The following is a 10,569-nucleotide window of genomic DNA, read 5'->3' on the forward strand; positions in this document are numbered from 1 at the left end:
TCGTAGATGAAAAACTTGTTTCCTGATGCACTGTATGTGACTCATCTGTATACAAAGAAAAGAAAACATTGAAAAATTTACGGTAAAAGGCTGGCAGCAGTTTTGCCAAGGAAAAACCGTAAAATACATGGTTATTTTTGGAAAACCGTAAATTCATTAACAGTTCACTGTAATTTAATTTACGAGAAACTGTTTTAATACAGTCTACTGTAAATTATTTTAAATTTCAATGTAATTTTGTTTACAAAATCCTGTAAATTGAAAATTTTTTTTACAGTATATTGTAGAACAAAATACAATTAACCGTAAAATAAATTACAAACAAATGTTAGTTTTGCGGTTTTTGACCGTTACACAATTTACAGTTTAACCGTAAATTTTACGGGTTTTCCTTGGCAAAACTGCTGCCAGCTTTTTACCGTAAATTTAACAATTTTTTTTTACAGTGTAAGCGTCCAAATCTTCAAGCGGTAAACAACTGCGTACGAAGTCTGCAGTGAAATTACTGTAGCGTGAAAGCTGCGAACACTGCAGTTTGTGCACTGAATTAAACTGTATAGTGTACCTCTTATTAAGCTAGGGATTATCATACAGTTTACTAAATATTTAGGGCTAATCATTGGTTGCGGTGTTAAAATTCCTGGAAACATTTGTGTGAACAAAACTAGATCGAATTGCTGTCATGAGTACTGATTTGTTGGGCCGTGATTTCAGACGCCTAAGTTATCTATCTAGACTTATTTTTTCGAATAAATGTACGTCGTATAACAAATAAATACTGTAATAGTTACTGAAGTTACTATTACAACCTCGTCAATAAAAAAACAAATATGTACTGTATATGTTTATTCACCTATTTTTGAAAACGCATACTATAAAGTTTCCTTTGTCTATAAAATGACGTAATCATCATAATGCACATTGTTTACAGGAGTAATTAAAAACCAAATTGTAGTTGGAGAAAAGAAACTACGAAGCATGTTTATGTTATGTTGTGTGCCGTTATGTTTTCACCATTGACAGCCATTGGAGTAGAGCTGTATCATAGAGGTTGGTGTTTGCCTTCCAATCCTAAGGTCCGGGGTTCAATCCTGATTTAGTGCCGCCATATATGGTTATAACTCACACTCTTTCACTCCCTAAGCCTCAAATGAGACATAGTTTAACTGAATGATGCTTATTATATACTCTACGATAATTGATTTTTTTTTTCTATTCTTGTTTACGTAACCATGTATATATACCATATATATACCAATATCACCAATGACAGCAACCAATGTTATATGATTTAGCACATTGTAAGGAATACGAAATGACCTATTACACTATCCTTGTCCCAGGCAGAACCCTCTAAAGTTTAACTAGAGACTCCCCTTCTTACCATAAGTATACCATATGTAACCTTAGATATTGTAGATACCATCAGCAACCAACCTGTAATGAATATGAAATGGCCTATATAGACAACCACTGCCTTGGTTGCTGGTGGTATCTACAATATCTAATTTATGCCAGTTGGGGGAAGGGGGTCTCCAGTCAAACTTTAGGGTGTCTGACACTTGCGGTGCAGCAGACAATTAGTCTGTCGTTACCCATTTAGTATTGTATGAACACAACTTGTTCATTTGGCATTAATTTTGAGTGGTACCTTACTATTCTATGCTAACCCCATTTTTAGGCCCTCCCTCGGCGGGTCTGACGGGCATTGCAGCAGACAAAATGTCTGTCGCTGGTGGTATTGGTATAAGGATGTCAATGGGCATCCCATGATAGTGAAATTAGGTGGTATCTCTGTCATCTAAAAAAATGTTAATTCCACAAGCACATAAACAAAATAAAAGTAATAGAAAACGTAAAAGACAGTTGATAATGATGACACACAAATCGAAAATACGATGTGGATGTATATAAATGCTTATAAATACTATCTAATTCAATTTGAGCGTATTTATTTGGGCCACTTCCTTGAAAGTTGGTAAAGAGATGGAAACTTACGAATGGCCATTTGGTGGTCCCTGGACCTTAATTGACATACTTTATTTTAATGTACTCCCAATGCTAAACAAATTAATCTCGGTGACTGAGGGTCGAGAAACGGTAGGGATTAATATTAATTTTATTTTATAATTTATCTCATCTTCATAACTTTCTTTCTCTTTAGGAAACTTATGCTTAACAGAGTCTTATTACAAGTCTTTGGGAGTGGAGTTGTAATTTGTCATTAGAAAAAATCCTGACATATGACAGGACTTGAACCCAGGACCCTTGAATTGGTAGCCACAACTCCACTCCATCAATTCTATAATATATAATATTCTATAATAATTCCTGGATGTCGAAAAGGTTTAGTTAGTCTCTGTCCGAAATTAAGTGCAGAAAATACGGTAAATTATAACTGTAAACACAGCATATATACAATTCAACACACATGCTTAATAAGAGACACCGTAGATGCATACATACAGTATAGTTCTATTGCAATATTTATTCATACAATATTCACACATGCTTAATAAGTGTCAAGCTTCCTCGTCCTGGTGGCCCCGTTATTGGAATATTAGAACTGTTCTTGTAATTAGGCCTATGGCAACAAAATGTTATTTGTGGTACATTGTATAAGTTTAGATTTTCAATTATTTTCAAATGTTTATAACTGACTAAGATCGGTTGGGACGGCTGACGACCTATAATACTAAATCACTCAATGTTATAATTAGGTACTGTCCCACCCTAAAATTATTTAATTGTTGTAAGACAATGACGTGTGCGATACCATGCAAATAAACACAATTGTATATTTTGTTGATATTTTATTCAAAGTTTCAACTTAGGGGTGATGATTGTCGTCAATTTGTTGCTACTCACGCCGAATGAACTAGAAGTGTGAATAATCTCGTTCTAAACATATAGAGTAATATAATGTAGAAATAACATACCTTTTATCTGCTAACCAATTGAACATAAAATCACTATAAAGTAAAACGATTAAATCCAAATAATTGTATTTGAAAGTAGCCTGGGTAGCGTTTGTAAACTTGAATAACACTGTAAACTTACATGTAACATAGAACTAAACTTGACTTGAACAATCTTGAGACAGGATAATATCCGCTAATAACCTCTGACTTGGACGAGATGGTAGCAGCAACTGTAAACTTACATAGAACTAGGCTAGACTTGCCCCAAGTCTGTATTTATTGTCTTTTTTTTTTTTATTTATTTGTTTTTATTTCGACCGCGATTTTTGTCTGAAAATACAGACTTGTGAAACACGTATAGAAATCGATTTGCAAACCGCAAACATCCAATAAGAATGACGTAGGTTATCATACCGTATTTGGCTATATGGGGCAGGCGGTATGTAAATATGGATTTCGAATCAACCAATGATCATTTTGTTTCAAAATGAAAAAGATCGAGTACGTACGTACAGTATGCTGAATGTACGATGAGACTGAACAACTGTTGAAATATAAAATCGTGTTGCCAAGTTGTTTTGTTTATTAATTGTTTAGTCCTGGCCTAGGCCTCCTTCGTAGGGCTACTCAACTCGTACGTATGACCTTCCAAATAAAACGCCAATAAGGTAGGCCTACATACCACCACCGACCGGCACACAACAGGCTACACCACCACACAGAACAGGACAGGGTCTGGGTGGGAATTAAATCTAATTTTTTTCGCATAATAAATGATCCATTCAATGTTTGAGTTGGCGGAGAAGCTAGCCTATCATATCAAGACGAGTTTTCATGTTCTTGGGAAAAATCTCATCAAATGTTTACCAGACTACTAGGCATATAAAATCATTTTTAGCCTTCGGAAACTTTCATCAATGTACCCGGCCAAGTACACATTGTCTAAACGTAACATAGCGCATTCGCATCGTCTTAGACGTTGAGTCTTTGAAATTCTGAAATATGAATATTAAAACGATGTACGAGTGAGTAGCCAATGGCATGCGGCTGAAACTAGTCAACTGGATAATTTATGCACCAAGAATTCTTGGTGTCAAACCACGTGACTTATGCGTGTTTCCCCAGACGGAGTATCCAAACTCAAGTAATACACGTATGAAACGTCTGGAGCCCAGACTAAGAACTAGGCCTAAACTTGACTTGAACAATCTTGAGACAGGATAATATCCACTAATAACGCGATGGTAGCAGCAACTGTAAACTTACATAGAACTAAACTTGACTTGAACAATCTTGAGACAGGATAATATCCGCTAATAACCTCTGTCTTGAAGGTCGTGTTTATACAACACCCTAAATTTGAACATGGCTTTAATTTTTAGCGTGTTGTTGGGATCGAGGTCAACCCACCTTAACGTTTGCTGTTGTTTACTGTACTATACACTAGAAATCACGATACCGTGTTGTACCGGAAGTTTCATCAACACACAGTGCATGCTAGGATAAAAGGTCAAATCGTTGATCGCTTGAATTGGCGGAGTTGTCAACAATCATCGTCGCCTCCTCGCTGTCCGATGTATTCGCGCGGTTTTACCATTTTCATTATTGTATTCGTTCACGTTTGCATTGTGTTAATTTTGTTCTCGGTTCATTTAATAAAAGTTATTTTAAGGGTTTCATTGTTTCATCTATACACTATGGAAGAAGATGCCATTTTTGCGATGTTATTTTTTCTTCTGTTTGGAGTTGGAAATGATAGAGGCCTACTACCACTACGAACGAGTTGGCCCTGTCACGCCAAATGAGGTACCACTGCCAAATGAGGTACCGCACTTAATTTGGCGTCTAAGGCGCCAAATTAGGTACTATTGCAAAATGAAGTTCTATTGTAATTTTGTAAAATACAGTTTATATATAAAACAAACATATTTGAGCCAGTATTAAACTACAATATGTATTCTGTGTTGTTACGCCTGTTATTAGATCAAGCTATTACATTAAATTAAATATAAAGCAGAAAATAGTTATCCTTTTTTGATTTTCGTCGAATAGATCGAAGCGGAAGTGCTTCGGTCATGGTCCGTGCTTCGGTCATGGTCCGCAAATTATATGATACGCCTTGAAGTGTGCCAAAATGTTTTTACTACTTTTAGTTGAATCAGGGAAGAGTTAAATTTAACTCTTCCCTGGTTGAATCACCGCGTGTACAGTTAAAACCAATAGATTGTGCTGCAGTGCAGATTGTCTGTACAGTAATGTGGGCTGTCTGCTTGGGGGTCTGTCTATCAAGGTACAACATTTCGACGAAGCCAATTTAATATTTTCATTTTGTTCTAATATCTGTAGAATGCGTCGTCATTTATTCTGAAGCTAATACTGTAGGCCTATATACCGTAATCAGGCGGTACAGCAGAATTCACGTAGAATTATGTGGTGTTGTTGCTTGATTGTAAATTGCCCAGATTCTTCATTAGAAAAAAACTGATCAATTTGAACTGATATTAAGGAGTCTTTAGAACATGACAGATATTAAGATGTCCTCTATAAACGGAGTCCTCACAAACTCATATAAGAGGTCCTCTTGTAAAATCAGGTTCCCGTCGAATTTATTTTAGATAAGTAACTAAATTATCATGGATTTCGTACCCACCATTCCATCGATAGCTTTTTTTCACAGCTGTTTCAAACATACGAATTAAGTCATGCGCCCTCAACGTTACAAGTCGTATCGCTGGAGTAACAATACATAAACAATTACTTACAAATCCACGTGTGCAGAGTGGAGTCAAACGTCATTTAAAGACATGTTTTAAACAGCCAATGAGAATGAGATAAAAAAATAAAGGGTCGCTAAAAATATGAATATTCATTAAAGAGTCCCTGGATGAAACAAGCACGTTGTCGTTTTGTTTTTTACAAGGAATGTAACGCTGAAAATTAATGGAAGGGTGGACCATAAATTAAAATACAAGCATATACCAATTTACGCACGTGAGTGACATTTCCAAATTTGGTACATGTTTGTTTGTCCGTATCTTTAAAAAATGTAATTTTCACTCTAATTCTTTGGTACTGCATGATAATTTAGTTATCTGTGAATGTTATAACATAGTATGGTCGAGAGGTGATGGTTGAATTTTTGAGCTATGGCCGTTTCAAATTGTGTCATTTTTAGGCTTAGGCTTGTGTCTACTCTAGTTGCAACACTGCCTTTCATGTGACAGCTGACCCAAATGAGTTTGGAAATGTTACATTATATTAATTATTTAGGCCTGGCTGGGTAGGGTAGGCATATACCAATATTATAGGCCCTATTTTTATTTTAATACTAGGCCTAGGCCCTCTAGCTAGACCTGTGCTCTCTAGCAGCCTACTACAGAGAAGCAGCTTTCTGGCTTAGTTAGCCTGGCCTTTGAGTAGGCTAGCCTACTACTAGCCTAATAGGTATTAGTAGGCTACCTAATTAAAATTAGGCCCAGGATCTACGCCTAGGCCTATATATTTTTAATATTATTTAATCAGTGTAATTAATTTAGTTTTAATAAATTTACAGTATTCATTACAAAAACTGTAAATTTAATATTATTATGAGGATTATATATACCATGTATGCAATGACATAGGGAATATTATAGGCCTACCCTGCCTGCCTGTATGCAATAATTACAATATAAATAATGACAAGCATCATATTAACATTCGGTTTTGCTCATCACTGCATATTCAAATTAATATGCAATCATATTAAATTTAATAAGTTAAGTTAATTTTATAAAATTGTTATAATAATTATTATAATGTTATACTATTGTAGGTAGCCTACATATATAGAGCAGTAACCTGAAGTGGCTAAGCAGATTTGGACCATACCTACCATCTATATAGGTAAGATTATTTTGCTGTTCAAGAAGTAGCAAATATTAAATTGTGTTTACCATGCTATTAATTTTCAATATTAACAATCAATCACTAGCCTACCTCTGGCTGGGTAGGCTAGGCCTATATTATAGGCCCTATTTTTATGTTAATATACTAGCTAGACCTGTGCTCTCTATCACTAGCAGCAGCCTACAGAGAAGCAGCTTTCCAGCTTATTTAGCCTAGCCTAGAGCAATTAGGCTAGGTATAAGTAGACTACTTAATTAGGTCTAGGCTCTACGCCTATATATTATTATTTAATTATTATTAATTTTAATTTAATATATTTACAGTATTTATTTAAATAATGTTTCTTATGAGAATACCTGGTTATATATACCCTATGCAATGACATAAGGCATATATGCCTACCCTGTATGTAATAATTACAATTATTATAAATAATGAATTTTAACATTCGTTTTTGCTCATCACTGCATATTCAAATTAGTATGTATGCAACCATATTAAATTTAATAAGCTAATTTTAAGTAATTCTTATAATAATGTTTTACTATTTTGTAGGTACATAGCGGCAACCCGAAGTGGCAAAAACATTTTAAACAGATTTGGACCAATACCTAGCAGCCTACCATCTATATACAGTAGGTAAGTTTATTTTACTGCTCAAGAACTAGTAAATTTTAAATTGTGTTTACCATGCTATTAATTTTCAATATTAACAATCAATCACTACCAGTGGCTGGGTAGGCTAGGCCTATATTATAGGCCCTATTTTTATTTTAATATACTAGCTAGACCTGTGCTCTCTAACACTAGCAGCCTACAGAGAAGCAGCTTTCCAGCTTATTTAGCCTAGCCTAGAGCAATAGGCTAGGTATAAGTAGACTACCTAATTAGGTCTAGGCTCTACGCCTATTATTATTTAATTATTATTAATTTTAGTTTTAATATATTTACAGTATTTTATTTAAATAATGTTTATTATGAGAATACCTGGTTATATATACCCTATGCAATGACATAAGGCATATATGCCTACCCTGTATGTAATAATTACAATTATTATAAATAATGAATTTTAACATTCGTTTTTGCTCATCACTGCATATTCAAATTAGTATGTATGCAACCATATTAAATTTAATAAGCTAATTTTAATTAATTCTTATAGTAATGTTTTACTATTTTTTAGGTACATAGCGGCAACCCGAAGTGGAAAAATCATTTTAAACAGATTTGGACCAATACCTATACCTACCATCTATATTATAGGTAAGTTTATTTTACTGTTCAAGAACTAGTAAATTTTAAATTGTGTTTACCATGCTATTAATTTTCAATATTAACAACCAATCACTACCACTGGCTGGGCTAGGCTAGGCTAGGCCCTATTTTTATTTTAATATACTAGCTAGACTTGTGCTTTCTTGCACTAGCAGCCTAAGAGAAGCAGCTTTCCAGCTTATTTAGCCTAGCCTAGAGCAATAGGCTAGGTATTAGTAGGCTACCTAATTAGGCCTAGAGGCTATTATTAATTTTTATTTTTAATATATTTACAGTATTTATTACAAATAATGTTTATTATGAGGATACCTGGTTATATATACTCTATGCAATGACATAAGGCATATATGCCTACCCTGTATGTAATAATTACAATTATTATAAATAATGAATTTTAACATTTGTTTTTGCTCATCACTGCATATTCAAATTAGTGTGTATGCAACCATAGTAAATATAATAAGTTAATTTTAATTAATTCTTATTATAATGTTATACTATTACTATTAATATTTTTTAGGTACATAATAATATAGTATAGCGGCAACCCAAAATGGCTAAAACATTTTAAACAGATTTGGACCAATACCTATACCTACCATCTATATAGGTAAGTTTATTTTACTGTTCAAGAACTAGTAAATTTTAAATTGTGTTTACCATGCTATGAATTTGTAACTTTAACAATCAATCACTAACACATGTACAGTACAGCAGTAGTACTATCAATCAATAGTAATTAGTTAGTAATTGAAATATAGACATACTATAGTATTACTTTTACATGTTCCTTATCATTAGGCATTGTTAATAGGAAATCAATACAATGCAATATTCCTTTAACATTTAAAAATGTACAATATTTTATGATCATTAATGTTAATGAATCATTCTTTGTTGGCTTTCTTGCATTTGTTGGGTTTTATTATTTCATTTTGTATCATTGGAGATGTGAAAGTCAGATGAGTCTAAGTTTGACTCTAATCCACACTGCTGTTTTGTGACGGTTGAGTTTGGCATGTATTAGCTCCCCGCCTTGTTCAGAGACCACCTTCCATTCTCTCATGAATGCAATAGCATGGTGCTCAAGCATATGTAGCTTAGGTTGTATTACACCTGGTGCAATATGCCTGTATTCTGCTAAAAATACTAGTATCATATTTTTTATGTAATTAAAAAATACTTAATTTACACATTAATACATTTTATAATTTCAGAAATTTTGTGATGAAAAAGTCAATCTGTGGTGACTGTAGAATGGACCTTTAAACATTTAAATAATAGAAATTTCTGACAATTTTGTTGAATAGAAATGTACAATGTATGATGTAATCTTAATTGAAAATTGGCAGTTTTTAAACTATGTATATAAATTAGGATGAGAAAACAGTTATTTGATTATGAGGTATGTTCATTTAAATAAATTTGTTAGTATAAACTTTCAAAAAGAGTGAAGATATAAGGAAGAAAAGCAGATTATGGAGCAGCTGTACCAAATAAAAAAACTGTTCCCTTAAACGCCAGTGTGTTCTTTCACTTGTGAATGTAGTTTTTGCCCAGGTCATAGTTGTTGTAAGTTGTTGGTGTAGCATGCCAAGCAATTTGTTCCATGCCCTGTTAATTTAAATGTTAGCGTGGTAGTATACAGTATCCATTGCAAATTCGTGAATGGCAGGTTGTACAAATGTATATAGGTTGTGATTTTACATTTGTTAGATTTAGTGCAAATTTGTGACGGCTTTTCATATTTTAAAAATTGTATTTTTTATCTTTTTCTTTAAATTTTGTTCCACAACAAAAGCAAGTAGAACGTAAAGCCTTTTCGTGAAACTGTGTTGCCTACAAAAATGAAAAGAAATGTTAATTTTACCAACCTTTAATTTTATATTATATTTATCATACAGTAGTTTGAGTATTTTTGTATAGGCTTTAATTTTAAGGGCCTAGCCTAGGCCTGGTAGTTAGTAGTTTTACTAAATTTTTACATTTATGATGAATTATATTCAGTTGAAATAAATACAATGATAATAATTAAGCTTATTATTTAATCTATTGTAAATTAAAATGATGTATAGCATGATTACACTACTTATACGTACCAACTAGGCCTAGCTACAACCTAGGCCTAGTTGCGTACAGCCTAGCGAGCGGTTATCAGACGCGTTCATCGACCTCTCGCCAAATACGCTGTTTCGCATTTAACAAAACAGTCGAGTTTTTCAATGAAAATTTCTTGAGATTTTCACAGTCACCTCCTAACAATTCAATGTCTCATGTAAGCATATATAATCAAACTTCTACCTAGATTTTCCAAGTATTTATGAAAATTACGAATAAAAACAAAAAGTGTACAATTTGACAAGCATTTTTTCAAACTTTCCATTGTTTACATTTGCTAGGCCGATCGATGTTAATTTTTAACGCCGTGGCTAAAGATATGGTACCGTATTCTAACTTCTCTTTACTAAAGGTACGGTAAAAT

General features: G+C 33.4%; 1 long non-coding RNA gene across 2 annotated transcripts; it reads left to right on the top strand.

The window, feature by feature from the left end:
- Nucleotides 1-5,410: 5,410 nt before the first annotated feature.
- LOC140048022 (uncharacterized) lies at nt 5,411-10,118 on the top strand. 2 transcript variants are annotated; one of them, XR_011845031.1, is made up of 6 exons: nt 5,411-5,912; nt 6,736-6,806; nt 7,365-7,448; nt 7,996-8,075; nt 8,608-8,697; nt 9,305-10,118. It is a non-coding gene; the product is annotated as an uncharacterized lncRNA (long non-coding RNA). The 2 variants fall into 2 exon arrangements; XR_011845032.1 differs by having other exon boundaries at nt 7,365-7,444.
- Nucleotides 10,119-10,569: the final 451 nt, after the last annotated feature.

This window comes from Antedon mediterranea, chromosome 4 (assembly GCF_964355755.1).
Source record: "Antedon mediterranea chromosome 4, ecAntMedi1.1, whole genome shotgun sequence".
In the NCBI taxonomy this organism is placed as follows: Eukaryota; Metazoa; Echinodermata; class Crinoidea; order Comatulida; family Antedonidae; genus Antedon; species Antedon mediterranea.